Here is a 27,072-nt window from a genome sequence, read left to right as displayed (position 1 = left end):
AGACTATGTTTATAACGAACAGACGGATTTGACGACGTGGGGTTTTGTCACGGTCACATGCTGGATATTTTAGTCGCAAAGTAGTATGGTTACAACAAGCCCAAATGGACAACTATTTTTAGTTCGTGACCGTATGTGACCTGCACAAAACCCCACGTCCTCATATCCGTTTGTTCGTTATAAACATTTAACTAAATAATAACAGTTTAATTTTAGTTCTTTATATCTTTAGTTAAATTGTATTTATGAGCCCAAAGGGGTCATGTGTGTGTGTCTCTCTGTGTGTCTGCGTGTGTGTCTCTTTGTGTGTCTGTGTCTGTCTCTGTGTGTGTTTGTCTGTCTGTCTGTCTGTCTCTGTGTGTGATATTTTCTCCATGGACTGAATTAACGTGACACCGATGTAACATGGACTGAATTAAGGAGACACCGATGTAACATAGGGGAGGGGCAACCGGAGGCCAAGTGACCAAGGCTCCGTATTTTTGTCGTTCATGGGTTGTTGCCCTTAGGTGTATCGTGATCCTGTAATATTGAGTTCGAATTCCATGATCGCCTTGCTTTGATTGATTGACCATACCCGGGGTTTTAGGATTTTATCGAGGACGTCGAGGTCTATCCCAAACATTAAGCTCGTACTTCATAATGTTTTTGAATACTGATCAAAGTGTCCGCTAACTCATTTTTGTAAAACTAGAATGTGTCATAAGCGACCTTTGTTTCCTATTACTTCTTTATTTACCATTACAACCACTTCTGATATGGCGATAGGATGTCCTAGTGCCCAGAGCTATGACCCATCACGCCGAAAAGTCGAGTTCGTTTCCCAAGTGGGTACCACGTAGTAATCTCATTTATGGCGTCTTATTGCTTGGATATTGCTAAAAGCGACGTAAAATCCTGTTCACTCACTCTTCCATTCTACTGATCTTAACATTAATGTCATAGTAAGAATCAATCCCCAGCATACGATCTAGATAGAAAGTCGGTGATAACCATTACTTATTGAATGTTTTCTTTCAACTGCGTTTTATCCGTAAGCATGGTATTGAATGTATACTGGTGATAAACGCCAAACAACGGCTGCATTGAGAATAAACTATTCAGCTAATGTTGAAGTGTAGAACCAGGAACAAGTGATAATGCACCACCACCATCAATGTCGTGCTGCGACGCGTGTAATGTCGTGCTGCGACGCGTGCACGAGACTTACGATCATACACAATCTTACACGCGTATAGACGGCGCGTGGCCACATCCTCAGTCACATTCAAACCCACTTTAGTGTTAAAAGTGTACCATTGTACCGTTGTTGGTATGCGCAATGATGGCATGTCCTTACGTCAAACTGGCGTGGCCGCTAAACCTTCATTACCGCGTTATTAGCAGACTGCTTTGAAAGCACAGAATACTGGTGAGGTGAAGGATAGGTTAAGACTTGGCCTTCCAAAGAAGAGTGCCCGTCGACATCCACCAATCAGTCAACAGGGACAGCCAGTGTTGGGACGGAACGTGTCAGGAGAAACAGTCAACAGAGACAGCGAGTGTTGGGACGGAAATGTGTCAGGAGAAACAGTCAACATAGACAGCGAGTGTTGGGACGGAACGTGTCAGGAGAAACAGTCAACAGAGACACGGAGTGTTGGGACGGAACGTGTCAGGAGAAACAGTCAACAGAGACAGCGAGTGTTCGGACGGAAATGTGCCAGGAGAAACAGTCAACAGAGACAGCGAGTGTTGGGACGGAACGTGTCAGGAGAGACAGTTACCAGAGACAGCGAGTGTTGGGACGGAACGTGTCATGAGAGACAGTTACCACAGACAGCGAGTTTTGGGACGGAACGTGTCAGGAGAGACAGTTACCACAGACAGCGAGTGTTGGGACGGAACGTGTCATGAGAGACAGTTACCACAGACAGCGAGTTTTGGGACGGAACGTGTCAGGAGGACCAGTCAGCAAAAGACTAATCGTTGGTGGATTTAAGGCCAGACGGCCTCTGAGGGACCAGGTTTACTCCCCAGGCTCGTTTAGAGTTGGTCCGTCATCGTTGACGTTAGAATTTAGGGACATGGAGTCGTGTCATAATGGACGGATTCAATGTGCTCGTCTCGGACGCTTGTGTGTGTGTCAGAAGGGCCTTTGGGGACAGAATGACGATACATCTCTTCTTGTTAGTGTTGCAGGTGGTAATGGATCAGTCATGGTGTGGGAAGGGTTCACGTACCACAGCAAGATGGACGTCATGGAACTATGTTCAGGGAACCATGGCAGGAAAAACGTACCCCAAGACCGTTTTCATTCACACCCACGCAGAGACTCTTTTCATTTACCAGGACGATAAGGCACGTCCACACCATGTACATATTGTTCAGGAGGCGACCTTTCAATATGGCATTGAATCTCTGGAATGGCCAAGCGTGTGTCCGGACCCGAATCCCACTGACCAAGTTTAAGACGCGATAGATCGGTCGTGACAATCCTGTGAACAATTGCGGAGAGCTCGGAGATACCGCAGCAGTGAATGGAACAATTTGCCAATGCGTTGTCTGAAAAAGTTAGTTCTGTCAATGTCAAGGCGGTGTCAGGCGGCAGGAAAGAAGAGTGGTGGTTACGTCAATATCATCTGGTTCCTTTGTTGTGTAGGAGAGTTGGCATCTTAAGCTAATATTCTGTGTCACTTTTCACCGTTTACTCTATTGTGATATTTAAACTTTCATCACATTGATTCAAAACAATGACAAATGTTTTCACACATTTTATTTCTGCTTTGAACTGTAACGCTTTCGTTAGTAAATGTGTTTTGTATTTTGTGACATTTAAATGGTTTTATGCTGCGCTTTTGCTTACAACAATACATTGCTGGATGTTGGTTCGAATGCATGATGATACTCAGCCCAACGAAAGTACTAGATTTTGTACTAGAAAATGTGATCCGAAATATAACATATATATGTTACAAAAATATCAATATTTTGTATTGTATATTAAGTGCTGAATGTAGTACGAGAATAGATTAAGGTTTATCTGACAATAAAATATATACATTTGTCAGTAGCAACTGTTTCAAATTTACATGAATAAAAGGAAAATGTTGACAGGAATATTTGAAAAAGCCACATACTAAAAGCAAAGTAAAAACTTGACATGATTTTTTTATCGGGATCAAACAAACGCAGATATGACTAAACAGCTGAAATACTGACAGTACTATATACCGTGATGAATTAGTTGAAAAACACCGCTTATTTATGTATACCAGGATGAAATAATCAATAATCACTACGCACCATATTCATTTCCCGATCGAAATGTAAGAACGCAAAGCAATGGTGATGTTTAGATCTACATTCTACATCCGTCAAGATTACTCTTTCTTAAAAGAGGTCCAGTACACAATTTCATGCCACTGTGGAACTCCAAATTACGCCTCTTACCAAAATGGCAAAGCACTATTCCATAACTGTCACTAATTCTAATGACGTCACAGCTCTGTTTCACATACCGCCACAGAGGACCAAGTGCATCATTATCCAGAAAGCCTGTCTCCTCGTGGCAACGGACAGTCATGCCGTTTACACAATCCGGATGTCACGTGATCTTTAAGTAGTGAACTCCACGCTCTGATTTAGAACTCGGATTTACTCTCACTGGTAATTACACGCGAAGTTAGAAAGTTGACGTCACTGTGAGCTATTACCACACGAAGAGAGAGTATTTCACTAGTTCATGCACGCTAAAAAAGCAAACCTGCAATCAGTGTAACATTTGAACGCATCATTTGATCCTTTTGCTCAACGTTTGAAATAAATAACTTGATCCTTTTGCTCAAAGTTTGAAATAAATAACTTGATCCTTTTGATCAATGTTTGAAATAAATAACTTGATCCTTTTGATCAACGTTTGAAATAAATAACTTGACCCTTTTGCTCAACGTTTCAAATAAATAACTTGATCCTTTTGATCAACGTTTGAAATAAATAACTTGATTCTTTTGGACAACGTTTGAAATGTATAACTTGACCCTTTTGCTCAACGTTTGAAATAAATAACTTGACCCTTTTGCTCAACGTTTGAAATAAACAACTTGACCCTTTTGCTCAACGTTTGAAATAAATAACCTGATCCTTATGACCAATGTTTTGAAGGTAGCACTGGATCTTTAAGGGCAATATTTGAACTGTGTCATTTACAACTTGAGACCTATGTTTCAAATATATCATTTGATCATGTGGTCCTTATGACCGAAGTTTGAGACGTATCATTAATTTCTTTTCTTGTCAAAGTTAAAAATTTAGCGATAGCGTTGGATCCTTATGATCAACGTTTGAAACGTGCTATTTGATAGTTAAGAACAACGTTTGCGGCGTATCGTTAATTTTGATCCTCATCAAAGTTAATACTTTGCAACAGAGCATTTAATCCTTATGATCAGCGTTTGAAACGTAATAATTGATCCTTATGATCAGCGTTTGAAACGTACCATTTGATCTCACAGTTCCTCTTGTCGGATCATTACACTATGAAAAAAATCACTCAAGAGAATATAATACGATATTCATATATGGCAGAGGTGTGCATCTCTGATCACTGTCTTCATGATTTCATTCACCTTGTTCCTAGCTTCTTGTGTATCAAATACACTCCTAAATGTCATACGCAAATGAACATGGTTTATTTTTCAAACATTTTGCATATTTGAACAATTCTCAAACAAACCTGAATAATATTAACTCGTTGATGTTCAGCAACAGTGTCAGTTTCATAATGAGATAAAATAGGGTAATATAGGGAACAGAAATGTCGTAATATTGGAAATGCCATTTCAGTATCAATACTTGAACCTACTGAACATCTTTTTACATATTCACCGAAAGTCAAGCTTGAGGAAAGCATGAATCGTGGTCGTAGCCTGTTTTGCCCAATAAAATATAGCTTTGACTGAGGTCAGAAATAATTTTGTTTGTGAAAAGGGAAGAGTTCGCACAAATACAAAATTGAAATCGAGATGCAAGTACAACATGAACGCATTCAGGCATAAATTGCCAGCTTGAATGGCAGTTTACATGTTTTCTGGACACAGCAGCTATGGCTAGATTAACGAGAGATCAACGACAGCAAGCCATTGAATATCTAGAAGCTGATCAACGTGCAGGTGCCACTGCCAATATCATAGACAGCGATACAACAGAAATAATGACAGTCCACGTTGATTGACCCGTATTACAAGACGTCGCCAGAACCATCATATCGGCCATCAACACCTGCACCACCGATTCGCAAAGACCACAGAAACAGCACGTGGGACCATAGGAAACCACCAGCGATCAGTCAGTGACCGAACCATTCGGCCAGGAAGCCAGAAACCTGTTTTGTCGACGTCCCGCCAGAGGACCTATATTCACCCAACGTCAGCGCTCGTGACGTCTCCAGTGGGCACAACAGCGGCAAAACTGGCGTGGGAGACAACGGGGAGTGTTATTTTCTCGGTACTGCAGTTCAGTGGGAGAGCTTGATTCTGGCGTCTCACAATGGAAAGTTTACAGTGATGCATGTTTTAATGAACAGAGACTCTTGGGGCGGACACAGCATTATGGTGTGGGGAGCCATTGGACGTAAATCAGAAACCAGGACCTGTTTTCTTCGACAACATTGGCACCACACAGAGCCCATTGTGTCATAGCTGTACGGTACATTGATCAGGTCGTAGAACTGTGCCATTTTTTGCATGTCTCCACCAACCTGTCCTTCAGCATGGGCGCATACTGTCAGACCCTACGAGATACTTTGTTCATGACGTGAACATGATGCTCTGACCAGCCAGGATCTTAACCTGATCTATGGGACGAGAAGCTACATGACATCCGTCCAAGACCAACAAGGCCGTTCAGTCTATGGGCCAGGTTCCTATGATGTTTCGGAATCGCCTTATTTCACTTAATGACGCGAAGGTCTGTCGCTGTTGTCAGTGCAAATGGTGGTCACACCTGCTGCAGACATTATTCTCATTCAACGTCGGAAAGTGTTATATGGACGTAGTTATGTGTACCCTGACAATGAGCCAAAATACGTGTGATAGCAGGAAAATATGTTTGAAGGATCATATAAACTGTATTTGTTGTCATTAAATTACACTATTACGACAATCTCCAGCGACCTTTCCTTTTCCTTTCCAGAGAAGTTCCACATCCATATTTCTTAACCCAATTATTATGGACGTACTGCAGAGAATCGCGATTCGATTGTGATGTACTTAGCATTATCTTACACTTAGTATGAAAGAAACGTTGTAAATTTCACCTGAACATTTAACATTCTAAAACTTCCCAGACGATAATGAGCACGGGTAATTCATTGAATGGATAATGTAGAAGCCCATGACTACACTTGTTTTTTGGGTTTTTTTACGAAATAATTCGTACGTTTTACACAGAAATTATCTAAAACCGAAACACCTGCAAATCCTTAGTATTTTAGGTGGCTAAATGCTACGTTATGACAGTGGGCAGACAGTGTGTAGTCATGTTTCTCTTCTTATAGGAAACCATAGTCATACACAACCAGCAGCTGGAATGTAATAAGTCGCCGGTTAATTTTTAGAAGTAATATATATGTAATGTCATCCTTCAACGTCAGTTGATTTCCAGTTACATTCTGCGGCGGTTCTTCAATTTCTGTGCAATATAATCAGTTTCTAAAACATTTTGATAACATGAACAAACCGAAAGTCACACAGACACGAGAATAATCTGGGATTTACATGACATGTCTTCGTATGACAATCTGTAACATAACAGAACACTATACGATGATAACTTCTTACATTTATTGGACAATGATTGCTAGAATTTGATATTATCTCAGGCCATCTTCATATTCAGCTCTGTAAAAAGATTAATGCTGCTAAAAGGAACGTATGCAAATGTTATTTATCCAGCTGTCTAAGTGTTGATGTTTGCCTCTTTATTTAAGTTCATATCGACACTCGTGTTGGTTTGTGCTTTACCCATCAAACAATCTCTCCTCCATTATCTGCCCCTTAAACAAATCTTGTGTTGGAATGACGATATTACATTTGATTTTTTATTGATTTTTTTATTTATTATTTATTATTATTTACAGATTAAGATTAAAATGCAGCAGAGAGGGTTCGGGTGATCCTGGCACAGTCAGGCTGGTCAAGCTCATCAACAGCTCAGGGCCCTCGCCCCCTCTACACACAGCCCAGACAGCGAATGGGGCTTCTCGCAGGAAACACTGCCTAGTCGCACCCACAAAGACCTTTTCGGAGAATATGGAGGCTCCCCAACACTGTAGCCTTCTGCTTTACCCAGATTGTCAGAAGGACTGTGCTCCCGGTGGAGAACCCGGGCACTCTCCTCATCTGCGCCAAGAGATCAGGAGGTACCAAACTAAGGGCACCCAGAACAATGGGGAGCCTGACGACAGTGTACTTGGGATGCAAGCGAAACATTTCAAAGGCGAGGTCCGCACATTTATCATGCTTTTCCTGAATCTTGCCAATCACACTGCTGTCCAAAGGGACAGAAAATTCAATGATATAAATAATTTCATTGGTTTTATCAAAAAGGACAAGATCAGGTTTGTAAGCTGGAATTCGTCTCAGGCAGTATTTTTTTTTTTTTTTTGTGGCTTTTCAACATGTAATTATGAATTGATCTGCTGTTACTTTGTAATGCCTTAAATAGTTACGACATGGGCATTCCACTGGAGACTACCGTCAAGGTCTGGGTTCGAACATTCGCCTTCAGTAATCCATGTTTGTCGTAAGAGGCGACTAATGGGATCAGGTGGTCAGGCTCACTGACTTGGTTGACACATGTCATCCTATCCCAGTTGTTTAGATCGATGTTCATGCTGTTGATACTGGATTGTCCGGTCCGGACTCGATTATTTACAGGCGGCCGCCATATAGTTGGAAAATTGCTGACTGCGGCGCGTAAAAATCACAGACTGACTCGTTCACTCCACTTGAGACACTGAAACAACGCATATTGATTCCTGAAATACTATACCATGACTGGCATTTCAAGAAATTATATTCCAGAGTTAAAAGTACAAATCTAAATGTCTGACATCGCTTTCGCAAAAGTAATATTTGACTAACGGAGGAATTGAAGCTTGTGTCCTCAGCAGTATGTCCTTTAGCAATTCAAGATAATCATAGACAACTTCAATAACTCAGTCTTATCATTTTCTGTGCTAATAATTAGCCATCGAATATGATATCTGTCTTATATGACCTGTAGACACTAGAAGACGTCTAGAGGGTAACTATGAAATAAAAAGCTTCCTTGCTCGTTAATGTAATGCTCTTTGGTGTAGATATTCGTCTGTATCCTGACTTTGTTTGAAATGGGTTAGAACTGAGTCTTTTATCAACATATAGGATACTAAACGACCTTCCGAGTCATACAATAACGAAACGCTTCGGTTTAAGCAAAATTATACAGTATCCGGATAATCAAGTACATACAATGTTTAAAAAAGTTTGGTCCAACAGTATCAAATTATCAGATAAAAATAGTTGACCGATTGCTGAAAACTATCTCATAACAATCGACATTTCTCTTGTGACACATATTTGTTCTTCCTGCATGTCCGACGAGTCGGCAAGCATAACGATCCATAAAACAGTAGATCTCCCGGGTTTGTGCATCGCATAGACACGCGAAAGGGAACAAATAAACAAAATAGGAGCTAAAGGCTACAGATTTTAAAAAACATGTTTCATAATATGTGGAGATTTTTGTGTGTTGAAATCCAGACATGCATTGTGTCGAGGGGAATACAAAAAAACATACAAAACCTCAGTTTGTCAATCCAGAGATCAAGTGTCCGACCTGAAACTGTTTTACAATGTATGCATGTGGAAAGATCTCATAGAGACAATCCGTAACTATCTAGTTAATGGAGTTTAGGCCTTAACACAACATGCGTCACATAATGTAGACTCGGTGCATTTGAAGGGTAAATGAATAAAGTAACTTGTAATTTGATCCTGAAGGGTGATGTGTGCACACAGAGCGCCATGAAGTAGACTATTGGTAGAGGGAACACGCACAAGTACCTTAACCTCCATATTATAAAGGAAACACATTACGGGTAATCAGTATACAAGAATCATTTCTATACAAAAACGACTAAAACAAACACAAACAGTTAGTATACTCAGACGGATAATGAACCAGCATTTCGGATACTGATACGTTTCCAATCTTAGATGTACCCTTAAGGTGTTACACAGGAAAAGACTACCATTAAGGTATTCTTGGCAGATAGTTTGCTGTGGTGGTTCAATCCCTACACGCATTTTCGGCATGACAATTAATCCTCTCAGTTAATCCTCTGTAACACATGACAGTTGTCTCTCCTCAACATTTCTGCGAGGTGCGCTCATCTAGCCACAACCACCCGAGCTAATCTGCAATCGACAGTTGTTCATAAACACATGTTTACGAAATAATCAGAATTGTAAAGTGAATAATTCTATCAGCCGAGATTGTATCTGAACAATGTGAACAGGTCAATCGCTTTTGTCAAAGCACGTTGCACCAAAGAGAAAATAGTCTTCACAGTTCAGGATATGACAGTGTAGCCCATTATCTGGAACACATATAACCTTCCACATCCATCTCCTGCGCTATATCTGCGTCATCCGCCGTAGTCCATTTGATGTGACTCTATAAGTTTAATGTCATGGAAATAATACAAAGTACGCTCATGATATTTCTAAACATGCACCACCTAAATTATTGTAATTATTATTTGTTACCGCTTACACAATGGTCAAACGCAGGGACTGATCTCGGAGATTATGGGTCACAGGTGCATTCTGCATGTACAATGTATATACACCTGAGGAACAAAACTACCTGACAGTGCAGCAACTCTATGATTAATTATCAGATTCTAATCTTACATGAGTACATTGTCTCACAGACAGAATTCAGTCAATGTGTACTGAGAAACAAAACTGCATATAATACACAGATCTAAAACATGTCATTCACTGTAACCGGACATATTTGTAACGTTAATGCAACACACGAACGCATCATGCAAATCAAATTTGTAAACCTAAAACGGCAAGGAAGTATAATTCTATTCAGAAAGGCCCACTGATCGATTTTACAAAAGCCAATAGACACAGGAAACATGTTTCCCACATTCCTACTGAAGTACCCGAAGAACTGGCCACCTTGGTAACGAGATATGATTAAACCTAATCGGACCGTGTCAGTATACTCAATGATGCTTTGATGGCCATACCCTCGGAGTTAATGGGATCCCGTGAGCCACGATAGCTAACGTTTTAAAAATTTACGAAAACAAATATCCTTAGAGTTGGAAAAACACTACAGGCACATTTAAGTTTTAGTTAAATATAAGCAAAACTAAACATAGGCACTTTTTATTAGAGCTGTCTTAGGAAACAGCCGCCGAAACATAATTATGTATTTATAGTGTCGTGCTTACAATGAAATCGGGGTATGTTTTGGTACTTACAAGAATAAGAAGTGCATTCATTATGATGTAAATTTCTGTATTTACCGGAGTATCAACAGGTTGAATTGGAAAATATCTGGCTGTCGGGTCTTAGCATTCGTGATAACGATACTGGGATACTGGCGATTATGGCTGTATACGTTTCAATGATGAATTGTCACGCACATAATTCATTCTGACCAATAAACATATTCAAATCCGGTCATTTGACGCAGTTCCTGTTGTATTTGCGTTTGTTTCAATGGTGTAAAATATAGCTTTTTATGCAGTGTGTATATCTGGATGACAACGCACAATGCACTCGCTGATGGGATGTATGCAGACGCCAGTGGCCGTTGTTTACACAGTCAATACTCATTTACACTAATTGAGGTTTCGCGCGTTTGATATGTTGGAAACAGAGTAATGTGTGTACGAAGTAGCTGAAATAGGCGTTACTTATTGTTTGTATACGCATCATGTAAACCAGTGGAGTGTTATCTGGTGGTAAAAGAGTTCGTTCAACTAGCTTAACACAAGGGCTAAATTCCGGAATACGGGAATGTGAAAGATTCAGTCAAGATGCCACCCGTCACCACTCTTCCATCACACACAACCATTACCAGGAGTAAGTAAATAGTACGGTTTTACATCGGTTTTACCAGTAATTGCTGAAGAGAATACCGACAATGAGCTCCAACATATAGGGATTCGAGCCCACTGGCAGATGATTTCAACAAATGACTCCCCCATTTCAGGAATGGTGAACCCGTGAAGGGTTTAGAGTTGGTCCTCAGCAACCAATGCTTGTCGTAAAAGGCGAGTAACGCGATCGTGTGAGCAGGCTCGCAGGCTCATCTTATCCCAACTGTGAAGATTAATGTTCATGCTCTATCACTGGATTGTTTCGCCCAGACTCGCTTTTTCACAGACCGCCACCATCTAGCCTGAATATTGCTCACTGCAGCGCTAAACAACACACCAACCAAGTATGAATGGTTACATGTGGCTAACATTGTTCAAGGTGGCATTACACAATACATACCTACGCATACATGCAAGCACATACTATTGTTTACACACACAGTAAACACCAAGATGATTGCTACACAATGTATGCTTGCATTCCAAACGGGTTTCATGTCCGTGACAGTATTCCCAGACAGGACTTTTTTGACAATGTCGTCATTCTTTGAAGATTCGTTTCTTCACATACATTTCAAACATTGTCATGTTTCTCCATATCCTGGATTGTGTCTTTGATATCCACGACTGCTTCACCAGGAACCGTAAGATCTTCGTCTGAGCCTCAGCGACAAGGAAAGACGTGTCTTGTCCGGCAATGCCGCCCTCGGCACAGACAAAAGAGATGGTGAGACCTGTTTTTAATGCACACAGCGATACCATTCCAGTAAATCAAAGCAGTGCTCTGATCCAATTTTCTGGGCATAAGATTCAGGAGCTTCTGTGATCGTTCGTGCCCTCCGTGCTGTCTCCGCCTTAGCTGGACAAGATAGCGGCCGAGACAATGGGACCATCTATCTGTGTGACAAGCCCCCTCTCGCCCAAACACTTAAAGCTGTAAGTGCCACACGAGTGATTCGTCCTCCTTAGTGTTTTAAATAGCTGCAACCAACTCGTCCTTGCGGCCCTTTCGGCGTTCCCCTGGTTTGCTTTTGTAATGAAGTGAAATGTTGCCTCAATATTGACAAGCCATTCTCACTGAAGCTCTCACAGACGGGAAAATGGCCACAGCCTGTCAGATTTGTATTCTTCACGCGTTGAATGATGGAGATAAAATACAGCGATAATCTCAAATTTAATTTGCTCCCAGTCCATGCTACACGCTATCAGGATGTATATAGAGATAGCCTCGGTATTATTTACATTGCTGTTTCAGGCGTTTCATCATTTGCGCTTGGGGTGTTATTGAATGAAATTATTAGGAAATTTAAACAGACAGTTTCCTATTAAGGTCTGCTCAGTAAGACAGAAAGTATATGCAGAACACAATGTTAGGAAGCTTAAGTGCATGGTTCCCATTACTCAAGAGCTTCGTAAGTGAAGACCGTATAACATGGATGTGCATAAACTCCAGATAATACATGGTGGAAACATTGGCCTGATCCGACTGATTAATTGGCAGGAATAGGTGTACATCATATAAACCATACGCCTAATTCACTCTGTCTCTCTTACAATATCGCCACGAAGGTGCATGCTGGAATAATTTGGCCGTAAACAATTCAAGACTGTCTTATCCTACAGGTCAGACTTTGTGCTGGTGTTTTATGCTGAAACAGGACGCTATTGACCACACGAGAGGCCGGGGAACTCCTGGGTCCTCTTGCTCAGAGCGGTGTCACTGGCATTACTATTGTATGGACGCGTTAAGTATCGACACTTGAATGGCCTGAACACCGAGATCGCTTTGTGAGAAGGAGACCACTGCTTATGTTGTCCTTGAAGAAAGATGTCAACAAGATGAAGGTCAAGGTTATGTGTCAGAACCTCATGTGGGAAAAAATACCTCCATCTTAGCATTTGTTAGGTTTGGACAATACATCTGACCTTTATTGTATCAACATTAAAGTACAAGTGACATGCATCAATATTTCTTCAAAACATTCTGCAAAATGGTTACAGCGGCAGTGCCTGTGCATAGAGACAAGACTGAAATATGAAGCAGCAGACCTAGACAGCTCTTGCCATAGGTTCATCTGTGGACCCAGATACCTTTTTTCATCATACGCAGGGATACTGAGCGGGCACTAAAATTAACTAACCCGTGCATATTTATTTAATTGTTTCTAATAAATACTTTACATAGAACGTAGATTTTGTGGATGAGTCAAAGGTATTTGATGCCTATTATGCCTGAAAGATCACGACGGTCTACAAATTTGACAAGTCAGTGTGAAAAAACGCGAACAACGAATAAGACTCGATGAAACATCTCGCAGCAAATTTCAGTTCAAGATATTTTAAGCAACATCCATAGAGTACTGTAAAATATATGTATCCGGCATCCCAACGCATCGAATGCAGGTATAGAGTAGAAATGAGAGTGGTGAGGATACACGTGTACACTAAATGCTAAACAAAAAATGATAGTAGGTAGAGGGAAAGGGTAGTAAAAGATTGTTGAGACACAGGTTGCGATAGTACAAGATGGATGGAAGGAGATATACATTGAAAATCGAACAGGAGACAGGGAGTAGAGTACACAGAAGTTGCAGGAGATGATATGGAATTGACAGTAAAAAGGAAATGATACAGAATACATGGTTTAGGAAGTATGGATGAATGCTGAATGTTTGAACCTTGGTATTGGTCAGACAACAGGCAGAAACGAGTATAAAAAATGGAAACATATATTTAATCGGGAGATCATTTGGGATAGACACCTTTTTTAGAATAGATGGTACAGGATATATGGGTTATAACTGTGGGTTATAACGTATAGGAGAGTGTGTCCATCCCGTACGTCAGAATATTACCAATGGTGGACCGAGGTGTCCGCAAGATATTGATTCTGAAATGGCACACACATGAGTGCATTGCCAGAAAACGTCTGTTCATGAAACCGTAACAGGAGGTAAGCAAGGAAATACTGCCAAGCCACTATATTGTTGTAGGGATGAACGTTAAGTCAAGACATACCTGTTCCATTCTTGAACACATGTTAGAGCAACCCCGGCAATGACAACACGCCACGAATTGTTCTCCCACATGCTTCAGTTTTCTCTTATCCCTGATTATTGGATGAACCTGAATTTTATCAGTGAATGTTCTACTCTGTTAATGGTCCACTGGTCAATATTGATCGTCAGTTCAAGCACTTGCATGGTAGTGTAAAACCATGTGTAGTCATTCCGCAATTCTCGTATAAATGAATTCATCTATCAATTGATTAACAAGGCAGTTAATGTCCCTCCTCACCAGGCCAATGTTAGCCCTCACTGAAGCTTTGACTGAACATGACAGAGCAATAATTACACATAGTACATTATTAGGAAGTGTTTATGGTGCCATCTTACCTTGCCTGGGAACAAAGAGGATTAACTTGCCGAGGTTAATAGCATGCGAAGAGGGAAATGAAAACTTACCTAGACTGTAGGAGACCCGAACATAAATCCTCGTTGCTATCAGCTCTCCACAGTAAGGTTCAAAGCCGTTGCCACACGTCCGCAGATCTTTTCACATCACCGCCGACTACCTGCGGTGAACAATATAACACAATTAGAGGGCACAACGTAGAAATAATGTTATTTCTGAGACCCGGGAACACTTTAAGCTGTTGTGTAACTGCGGACGTGCACGGCAACGCGAAGAAGCAACGTCATAAACAGTTGTTGTATCCTAAAATGAACATTTCTGTGTTGGATATTCGGCATTTGAGCAAATGTTTGTGTATAGCAAATTATGTTGACTTTAATTATTTGAAATCATATGATGGTCTCGCGTTTGTTTGTTTTTCAAGTAAATATACTAATTTGAGAACATTTATCAAAGATTCTGGGCTATTGAACTCCTCGCGGTTCGGAGGTGTATATACAATCACGATTAATGCCGCGAACATCGATAATTATTTACATTAGGGAAATTGTAAGCTCGCGTGATGAGGAATTAGCTGTTTATTACGACTAGAATTACTTTTATGGCAACTGGGTATTAAATAAGGATCGATATTGACATATTCTATAGCTTTCCATAGTGTATTATGAGAGACTTTAGGCTAATATCAACTTTTTCCAATCAGTAATCCTTCCAGGAAGCGCCGCTTCTAATAGCTTAATGACGTATGTTCTTGATCATAGAAAGTCATAAAAACCACCATTCACACAAATTTCACAGTACCATAGTAAAGTTTATGCTGACCTCACTTAAATGGACACGTTCATTGTGAAATAATGAACACAATCATTGGATCAACAGTAGCATCCAGGGTCCCAGTCACAAAGCGATGTTAGTGAGTGTGTTGATTTCACGCTAGTTCAGCTACAATACAAGTACAATACGGGAGGTGGGAGAAAGGCCTCAAGTGTTGCTAATGTTGTTGACGAGCAGGCACGGTGGTCAATCAGGAACTGGGATTCGACTCAATATCGTAAAGCGCTACGTATAGCTGCGGAGAGAGAGCTTCGTTACTTACACCTCCACAGCCATCACTTAGTCAATTATGTCTGTCAAAGTCCATGACTGTGATTTGTTCCCCAACTACTGAATAACGTTTTACTAATTAGACAAGGGAAAGCTGAATTAGCAGATATTTCAGTACTATAATGGAATAAAGATTTCAATCAATGTGACCATGTACAGAATCGAATTTAGATGTTTGACGTCGAGCGTGAACGCTCAAGCACTGTGTTGACCGGCCACCAAAGCGCAACAATCCAGATTAACCAGTTCTTTAGGGTAGTCAGAGAATAGATGTCTCTGACACATTCAACATCTACCGCGTATACTGTGACATACACCAGTGCGCAAATCTACTTGTCTGTTCTCCTCCTTGCAGTTCTAGAAAACACGTCTAAATCGAAGCGTTTGCGAAACCTTTACAAAATAATAGCAGTAAGTATAGAACGTTTGCGTACGTTGCGTTTGTGGAAATCTGTGAAGATCTTTAAAAGCCCCATGCTTGTCGGAAGAGGCGACTAAAGGAATGGGTGATCAGGCTTTGTTAACCCATGTCATCGCATCCCAATTGCGTAGATTGCAATTGATGTTCATGTTGTTGATCACTGGATTATCTGGTTCAGACTCGATTTTAAGAGACCCCCGCCATATAGCTGGAGTATTGCTGAGTGCGGGGTTAGACAAAACCAACCAACGTTTGTGGTTTTTACGCAGACACAATCCTGAAATACCATGCTAGGTTTATTAAAGTTTATTGTGCCACTTTTCGCAAACTGGGGGTAAATACTTTTGATCAGCAGTGTGCACGACTACTCAGAGCTCGCATCTTTATTGCCGTTTTATAAACGGTTCCTGTGATGTGTTGCGGTATGAAGCCGACACTATCAACCAAGATGCCGCAATGATGACAACAGTAACGTCATTATGTGAACCGAAATGATCCACAAGACACAGTACCTGCAGTAATTGGTATACTCCGCTAATAGAATAACAATGCACATCACGCGGTCGAGGTGACGTTAAATACAGACGATATCCGCTCCATCTTCATTATTGATTACGACCTTGTGTATTCCTTTTTAGTGTGCCTCGAGACTGGTCACTAAGTAATGTTATAAAGTATTAATGGTAAACTGGTTATGCAACAAATCGGTATATCACAGAATATGGTCTGGTGATGAGAAAGAGCACAGGGATAAACAAACCATGGCTGGATCTTGTGATCTCAATTGTTCCATGTCGTAATATTTCCGTGGTTGGGATAATTATCTCTTGGTGGTTTGGATATTGGTACGGGTGGAGGAGCGGGCGAATGTGTCTCGGAGAGAGTTCTTTGTAGACAGGATAATGTCTGGTAACAATCATTGCTTGGAAACACGCACTAGCTCTGTTATTCTAACAACCCACTTTTTCAAGTCCACAATCTATCCGGGAGAACAATTTCCCTAGGGGTACAAACTAGAAAATTTGAAGACAAATTATATGTTTCTTCATGTTCTATTGAACAAAGTATGTTTTGCAATAAAATATCACATCCTTCAAGAACGTAAGACCATCAAACCCTTGGGGGAATTTTTCTTCTGAATCATGGATTGCAGGGAGGCTTCCAACAGCTTCTCATACAAAACTATATACAAGTTTCTAACAATTATCTTAGCACAGTTAGAAGCAACAAAACCATTTTACATAACCATGAAAACTCCTTGCTAAAGTCTGATTGCATTGTACAATTTCGACTAAAGCATAAGTAGGTGTCATTGAATCTGTTTCAAGTGCGATTACAGGTTTGGAGACTAAATTTTTATCATGAGAACGAATATGTTCTACTTGTGTTAGGAGACAGTCAAAGTAAAGATGTTTGACTGTTGGGCTTCACAGAGCATGGTAGTGTCAGATGACCGTTGTGTAGTGTAGTGTAGTGTAGTGGTTGTGGGGACTACTGCATCACTGGGGCAACCTGCAACATTGCTGAGTGTAGTGGTTGTGGGACTACTGCATCACTGGGGCAATCTGCAACATTGCTGAGTGTTGTGGTTGTGGGGACTACTGCATCACTGGGGCAACCTGCAACATTGCTGAGTGTAGTGGTTGTGGAGAGTACTGCATCACTGGGGCAACCTGCAACATTGCTGAGTGTTGTGGTTGTGGGGACTATTGCATCACTGGGGCAACCTGCGACATTGCTGAGTGTAGTGGTTGTGGGGAGTACGGCATCACTGGGGCAACCTGCAACATTGCTGAGTGTTGTGGTTGTGGGGACTACTGCATCACTGGGGCAACCTGCAACATTGCTGAGTGTAGTGGTTGTGGGACTACTGCATCACTGGGGCAACCTGCAACATTGTTGAGTGTAGTGGTTGTGGGGACTACTGCATCACTGGGGCAACCTGCAACATTGCTGAGTGTTGTGGTTGTGGGGAGATACGGAATGGATTCACGGATTGCTTATTCATGACCTAATTTCTTTAACATGCACAATTTGAAATCATAATGGCAGTTTGCCCAATCCGTTGTCATCCCCTCACTCAATTTGTATGCAGTTTATAAGGAGTGAGATCAGTTTTACGTCGCTTTTAGCAATATTCCAGCAATATCACAGCAGGGGATGTTAAAAGTCGCGTTGTACCTATGTGGGGAAATGATTTATTATATTGACAGTCGATATTTACTGGACAATTTGTTTACAAGATACAAATACCGGGTATGTGGATGTACATGTTTTAGACCAGGCACAGCGAACCAAATACTATAGAGAAAAGATCATGAAATGAACTGTTTGATTAGAACTGACATTCACTCTGTAAAGGTTCAATGGCATCTGAACTACCATACAACGAGGGCCAAACTACATTAACATCCGAGTTTGCGATGAAGTGAAAAATCAATTTTTAATTACATGAGTATTAGTTTAGGTACGATTATTCAAATATGACATTAACGGACATAACAAGGTTGTATGTCATTAAATCCTAAATAAGACTCCCCATAGCTGCTTTAACTTTCCATTACTAATACCATTAAAGGTTTTGATGACGTCTATTTGCGGAATCGCAATCACAACGACTGTCGGTTCCACTGAAGACATATCCATAGAAAAAAAACTCTCTGAGGACAGCATTTGAAGAAAAAACGTACATGGATTCAGAATAGACATGGAGTGTCTGTGCGTCGTGGAGTCGCTTTCAAAAGAACAAAAAAATAATTATGGCATACGAGTTAACTTGCAAATATGAACATCGTCACTGAAAAAGAATACGCACTTTATAAATTACACAGAAATTGATTTCATTTGACAAGGGAACAATACAATGAAAACCATACTAGTAGGCCACAGAGAATCAGTGATGGCACCATATCCTAAACCACCGGCAGATATTTACACATATACAAGGGGACTCTTGACAAAAGTCGAGGGCCTGTAAATAAACCAGATAAACAAATCCAGTCAACATTCAAACTGAACCAGAAGACCTGGGTTGAAGTTCTAATCCCCACGTGGGTAAAATGTCATAAGCCCATTTCTGGTGTTCCCGCCCTAACAACTAAACGTTTTTGTTATCGATTTGTGGGACAATATGGGACAGTTTTAATTTCTCTGACAAAAACATTTCATTCAACCAACACTGCTGAGTTCTGCTGAGTCAGCGAACCTGGTCCATGTGTGTCATGAGTGACCAGGCATATGTTTACGTGTACGTTCGTTGAGCGTCACGAGATGGTATCACACAATCATTCGTTATTCGGGTAGTGGGTTGTGAGTGAGTTTGTTGGTTGTTTTAATGCCACAAGTATTGACGCACATAATACAGTATGGGCCAGACAATCCAGTGAATAACATGATCAGCGTCGATCTAGACAATCGGCATGTGTCAGCCAAAACAGTGAGCACTCGATTGTCACCAAGTGAGCACCCGGTTGTCTACAGGTTGTTTTGGAATAACTTATGCTTTCGTTTACTAGAAATCAATAACAAATTCCGTGATAAGGAGATCCAAGCATGGTTTTATTTTCCCCTGCAAGTGAATATGCAGGACACCAGGCCTGTAGCTTTATTAAAGACAGAAACCAAACTGTGTACACTCTGCAGATTCCTAATTTAATATTTTATACGATTCCTCATTGTGCTTTTTGCTTACGTTTTCTTACTCTCATAAACAATACCTGCTTTCAAGAATAGTTCTTCACGAAAAACGACCTTTATACATTTGACATAATGATTGTCTCCTCTGCCTCGGAGTTGACGGAAGCGTGGTAAGTGCAATTACTCTGTGTACAACAAACATGGTGTCTATTATTGAGCTGCATGCTACCGGAGACGCTTTCTCACATATGCCAAATGAGGGGCAATCATTACAAGAACAAATCTCGATATCGCCTTTTTGAAAGGAGTCATTCTGCACACAAAAGATGAACTATGACGCGTGAACGGCTTTTTGTTAACACTCCACAACGCTCACAGGTTTTTTGCGAAGGACTTTGACGTCAAAGCTTGCCTTCACCTAACTGAAGACTGACGCTACAGTTAGGATAGGCCACAAGAGGGTTTTGCTAACATCTTCTGGTTCTATCGGATGACAATGAAGCGGGGTTTATACCTCTTTCAACGATTCGGTCATTTTGTGTCGACTTCATGGTCATTGATCAGATACGTGTAGGGCTTTGATGATTAGTTACACTTAAACACTTTGAAATAAAATACATCATTTCATATTTGGCTATTAAACAGTAGTTTCTGATATTTTTTTCATCTTTTGATATCGTTCCATTTTGGACTCTCTTGTTACTAGCTTATTAATACAATAGTGAAACAGTCGTCAGTCGTTGGACTGATGTCAGTCTATATCACATTGAGCTCTTTACCAGAAATGTGACTGAACAATTAGACTCTAGGTCCAACATCCATGTTCTAAAGTAGAACTGTGGGCATTTGCATTAATAATATTTTTTACCTGAAGATGTAATCATTTAAAACATGTGAAGAGTTTCAGCAACAGACAATAAATGACATGACTGATCCCCAGATAAATTACAGCAAAGACACATTAAGATGGTGAGTCACTTAGTTTACATCACTACTCCTGCTTTTAGCAGAATATTCTTTAACGCTGACCTTTTGAATTTCCCCACACATCTCTGTTTGTTTCGACAATATTATACTCATGAAGCATAGCTTTATAATTAGTCATTCCTTCCACGATATTGGAGCAGTGAACTCACATCGAGAAGGGGCTTAATTCGAATTAGAAAAGGGTTAAAGAACACGTTGTCCATTCAGGTCAACAGGCACCTGTGACCAGCTGTTGCCAAAAAGAATAGCAAGAATGTACACACTGAATTACCGAACTCCTGCGACGTCTCGTCCACCGCTCGCAAGGAAAAGGAGTCAAAAGGAACCAGAAGATGGTACAAGGTCATGTATAACACGACTGGCGTCAAAGCTAAACGTCAACACCATTGCGTTCATACACGAGTAATAAAACCATGCGTGTTTGTGAGTTTCGGTGTTCCTAGACAGTTGCTAAAATGAAGCCATGAAGTCCAAATCATTTTCAACAGGAAGAATACAAACCATGCCGTTATTGTTCGACATAACACATCCTGGCCAATGGAGAAATTCCATTACATTCTCTAAGACACAAAATTTGTCGACATGTACAATTTCAAGACAAGAAGGTAAGAAAAAGATATTTCATGAAGATTTGACTCCTGTGAGACTGTTATTTCAGAAGGCTGTGAAGACATTCAGTCGTTAACTTTATTGCTCGCACTACATACTGCTGAATCTGCAAACAACTTACTTGATCCACTTAATATCATTTTAAACACACCACGTTTGAAATGCTTTTAAAATAACATAACTTTTCTGTTTAGTATTAGAGTGAGTGAGTGAGTGAGTCTATTTTTACGCCGCACTAAGCAATACCCCAGGTATATGGCGGCGGTCTGTTAATAACCGAGTCTCGACCAGACAGTCCAGTGATCAACAACATGAGCATCGATGTGCATAATTGGGAACCGATGACAACCAAGTCAACCAAGTCAGTGAACCTGACCACCCGATCCCGTTAGTCGCCTCTTACGACAAGCATAGTCACCTTTTATCGCAAGCATGGGTTGCTGAAGGCCTATTCCACTCCGGGACCTTCACGAGTCTTTAGTATCAGAGGTCACTGAGATGTCACAGTCCAAAAGGATTACAAAACTGGACTACAAGGTCGATAAACTAATACATAACAAAGTGATAAACACTTTTCACATTTGTAAGAATCGATTTACAATGTTGACCACATTACTGGCATGTGTTTATGAATCATTATAAAATAGTGATGATACCAAGTGTTCTCGAAAAAGATTAGCGTTGTTCAACCCCCTCATCCTCACAATGGGGTAGTGGGGGTAGCCAAGTGGGTGAAGCGTCCACTCCTCACTATTCCCCACGTGGGTATAACGTGAGAAGCCCATTTCTGGTGTTTCTCGCTTTGATATATAATGCTAAAATATTGCTAAAAGCGGGGTAAAATAATACTCAAACACGCATTCCCTCCTATCTCACTCATGTCTAATGATTTACATTCATGGCCACATTGTATCTAAAACTCTCCATTCCATTACCTTCTGACATCTTAAGGACAACCCAGTCTGGGATCAAAAATATGTCAGGAACATAATTAATATCCTTTAATCATCTTAAAACAGTGAGAACACCGGGTGTTCGTCACATAATGAGCAGTGTAAACACAGTGATTGCCAATATCGAGGGAATCAAGCGCTCACACTGTCGCTTTCGCGAAGAGGTGCTCGTGAAATAGCTTGTTATGGGTATAAATGGACCTTAAGTCAAAATTACTGGGTGTCCATGCGATGTTATTGGTTTGGAGGCCCCGGTGTTGTAAGGGTCATCGAGGGGACATATTGTCATAATACCCTGTCTACATTGCCTACTAAATACCATATTTCAAATCGATACTTTCAGTAATGTTTGATTATGGGGGAAGGGGTCATTGATGTACGTCTGTCTCGGACATGATTGAATTTGGCTCAGAAATCTGTGGCCATCGCCAGTATGGAGTGTTTCTCCAAACTGTTCATCGTCAGCAAGTAAAATGATACGAAGCAATGTATATTGATCAATCCGAGTATATTACAATTACAACAAGGATGAAACTATTATGGTACCTTTATGTATTGCATCTGGTCGCAAGCATATTAGAAACAATTACAACGATAGAACATAGAGTACCAAAGTGTCGTTGTACATTTTGTCATGTGACCACGGAAGTGATCAGATCTAATATACACTCACGAGAGTAGTGGCGCCAAGTATGTTTTATTGTGTCTAATACATGGCTCTTCTGACCTGAAACAGGACAGAGGGGAAGCCCAGTGAGTAAAGAGTTTGATCGTAACGCCGAACACTCCGGCTGAAATCCCACACCATCCAACGTGTGAATGGTGGCCACCGACATGACATTGCGGGAATATATGACTGTAACACAGAACTTTAGGGCAACGTTTCGATCTGCATCGAAACGTAGCTCTATGCAATCAATAAGAATTTCTTATCCATAAAGTTGATTGTGTCGTTGTTGAGTCACCATCAAACATTTGCTGAAATATTGCTGAAACTGGAGTAAGCTGGGAAATATTACAGCGTTGTTAATCACAGGGTACCAGTTTTTCGTACTGCAGGTCGTGGTGTCTGCCTCATGACTCATGCACGTTAACATTATTGACAGCACAACTACAACAACATGTGACTGGGTATTTGTCAGATACTCCTGTTATTGGCATGTTAAGCCACTACTTGAAAGATATGGCATATAAAGGCTCTAAGATACAGTAAACTGTTCACTTGCTCTGCTGATCACACTGAGGGTAAAGGTTGCTATAACGACAAATACCTTTTTACATTCTATTTGCCTATGTATTGGTGGCCAGTGTGACTCGTCTCATCAGGTCCTGGCTGTACCTCGATGGCTTGAATTGCAGCTCAAGGTGACGACCACTTAATTGTTCCCGTTAAAACGTCGTCCCAAGCGTTGGGTAAGCTGATATAGCAGTCCATGGTCGTCACTATTGGCACTGCGTTGGAGTGTCTGGCTGCGAGTGGAATGGCATTCAATGGTCTTTTGATCTTTTTGGAATTGTGCAAAAACGTGAAATGTGAGTATCAGTCTGGCTGCTTCCAGGACAGCGATCAGCCAAAAGCCACCTACATCACGCTAGAGTTGCTACTATTCATATCCAAGCGTCGCAAACACCTCCCGTTAGTCGCAGACTTAACCAGGGCAAGACTCAGTCTCAACGTCACGCAAACCACAGCTCTACCAATAGTCAGATAGCCACTGTTCGTATCTGACATTCAGTAATTGAAACACAAACCAAATATCCCTCAGTAAAAGGCATACCTAAGTATGCCCATCTCATCTTGCAACAATGCACAATCAGTAGGCTCATCTATGACTGTCTCCGAAAGCCATTTAATGTGATATTGGTAGGTATCAAGATTTCACTGGATTGTTGCTAGAACCTATAAGTGCCAGCATAGTTCTCGAGCTAGGACTATAATGAACATAAAAGCGTATGTTCATCGATATTAGAATGGAATGAGAAACAAACCGTCACGCAGTAGGGTCCATGTTACACCTGGTGTATCACTCCGTTTCCCATATGGCTGCATCTCACACAGATCTTGAATAATGCTGATAAAGTGTGAATCTAATATTGACGCACATTCAGGTCAAGGCCAACGTTAACGTAAGAGGGTCTCATTTAATTTGTACCAAAAAGTGTCAACGCAGAAAAGGAAAATAAGATCGAATTCAAAAACAATACCTGTAAATTTTAGAGCTAGCGGATGGTGTCACCGGTCGTAGGTCAAGGTCAAGGTCACGCGCTTCCGTAGGTTTCATTATCGAGCATGCGCAACAGTATTCTTTTGAGTCTTGCCATATCGCCGCCATTGGACTAATTCACGTAACATGAACAAGCCATTGTTCACAACGTTTTATGGTGCTTGATCAAGATCCAAAGGAGGTATATTGGTAAACACCCTACTGAAGTTGCCACTTCAAGCCTACTCGTACAGTACAGTGTCCAAGTGTTGTACCCCGAGGGACCAGGCCTTTTCATTTCACAGATTTCATTAAACCCTCTGTGAGAGGGAAGAGAGTTCTTGCGCCCCGACCTCCAATGAAAGCTGCCGTTAACACATATCGCCCTTGAATGAAAGTGATAAATCACAGATGATTACCTTTGGGTGGTAGTGCTAAACGGGGAAATATCAATTCACATTACAAATATAAATTACTCAACGACGTTGTTAAATTCCAGTATTTTATTGTGTTCTTTATGGTACTGTTTTTAGCCAATAATCTTGAGGACATCAATGTAACCGATCACTTTCTTCTTTTAAAATGACTCATACCATTCTAAGTTTCCGTCCAGAGTTGCTCATCTGTTTCACACAATATGACTTTAGACACTGTTTCATGTTGCAATTCAAATTAACCACAATTAATATACGGTATTCAGGCCTGCGGACGGGGAAGTTAATGAAGGATAAAGCTAACTATTCCGCTTCAAGAGAACTCCGAGGCAGTTATGTCTCCCAAGACAGAATCATAAGCTTGAATTCAACCTTGTCTGACCTCTGAGAAAACATGTCACTGCTCCTTGTGGAGGCTTTCTCGAGTCTCACCACGGATGAAGGCTTTGCTGAACAAGGACCAGCACTACTAATGCACGTAGACATTGTGTCGAGTGCACTATTCACAACAGCTGTGTCATAATGACATGTAGTACTATTTATGTTAGCTAGACGGTTAAACTAATTCGTATAAAAGGCGAACATTTGACGGACTTACTGTTAGACCAGTATGGATGACAGCAAGCTTTTATTGCAGACGGGAGATTTTCATGGCGCCATGACGTTTATTTGTCCCTTGTTCAACGCGATATTCAATTTTCGACATGGCGGCCGGGTGTGTATGACTGGTACTGGATCAAACAGTGATTGATATTATGAACAACGATTCACGTCGTTTTCCTATGATGCCATGCCCCCTGATTCACACATACCTTGCACAGATTAACACCTCGTATCCTGATTCACACATGCCTTACACACATTAACACCTCGTATCCTGATTCACACATGCCTTGCACAGATTAACACCTGGTATTCTGATTCACACATACTTTGCACAGATTAACACCTGGTATCCTGATTCACACATACCTTGCACAGATTAACCACATGGCTTGCACAGATTAACACCTCGTATCCTAATTCACACACACCTTGCACAGATTAACACTTGGTATCCTGATTCACACATACCCTGCACAGATTAACACTTGGTATTCTGATTCACACATACCTTGCACAGATTAACACCTCGTATCCTAATTCACACACACCTTGCACAGATTAACACTTGGTATCCTGATTCACACATACCCTGCACAGATTAACACTTGGTATTCTGATTCACACATACCTTGCACAGATTAACACTTGGTATCCTGATTCACACATACCCTGCACACATTAACACTTGGTATTCTGATTCACACATACCTTGCACAGATTAACACTTGGTATCCTGAATCACACATACCTTGCACAAAATAACACCTCGTATCCTGATTTACACATACCCTGCACAGATTAACACCTAGTATCCTGATTCACACATAACTTGCATAGATTAACACTTAGTATCCTGATTCACACATACCTAACACAGATTAACACTTGGTATCCTGATTCACACATACCTTGTACAGATTAACACTTGCTATCCTGAATCACACATACCCTGCACAGATTAACACCTCGTATCCCGTTTCACACATACCTTGCACAGATTAACACCTCGTATCCTTCTACGAGTTTGAGGTGTCACAAGGACACGAAGCGCCTGACGAAATCAACAAATTTGTGATCTTTGGCGTTCACACTTTAGATAAACCAACACAATTACTTGAATCTGCAACTCCCTCGAGATTAATATATGCGAGGTCGGCATTCAGGCTACAGTAGGAGAAACAAACCGCTTCAATTATCAGGACCTCACGTGTCCTGGACCGGAAATGTTTTACTGATTTGGGATTTTTCAAGATTTGCAATTTTTAACAAACGTTTCCTTCTAGCATCAACTCCTTACATTTATCACAAACAAGTTTGCTCAAGGGCGAAACAATTTCATATCACCTTTGGGCATTTGAATCAGTAATTCTGAATATTTTTTGAGCATTCAAGCTTGAATATCTACTTCAGCGAAAAGTTGCACCTTGCCTTAAGGACCAGTGTGTGACTAATTTTGCACGGAAATAGAGTCAGAAAAAAGTGTTTTCAGACAAAAGTTTTTCATTACTTTTGATATGACAGTTTCACAGAGTAAACAAAAACTGAATTTAGTTTT

At 40.8% G+C, this 27,072-nt stretch overlaps 1 protein-coding gene across 1 annotated transcript in view; it reads right to left on the bottom strand.

Moving 5' to 3' along the window:
• The window catches only part of LOC137268232 (G-protein coupled receptor dmsr-1-like), a 159,839-nt gene that overhangs the window by 55,702 nt on the left and 77,065 nt on the right, over positions 1 to 27,072 (bottom strand). The window contains exon 2 of the mRNA XM_067802770.1: positions 14,614 to 14,723. The gene's annotated coding sequence lies outside the window, so the exon portion shown is untranslated. The remainder of the gene's footprint in view (positions 1 to 14,613; positions 14,724 to 27,072) is intronic.

This window comes from Haliotis asinina, chromosome 16, assembly GCF_037392515.1.
Source record: "Haliotis asinina isolate JCU_RB_2024 chromosome 16, JCU_Hal_asi_v2, whole genome shotgun sequence".
Classification (NCBI taxonomy): Eukaryota; Metazoa; Mollusca; class Gastropoda; order Lepetellida; family Haliotidae; genus Haliotis; species Haliotis asinina.
The sequence above is the reverse complement of the archived record's forward strand: the minus strand, read 5'-3'. Positions and strand labels throughout refer to the sequence as shown.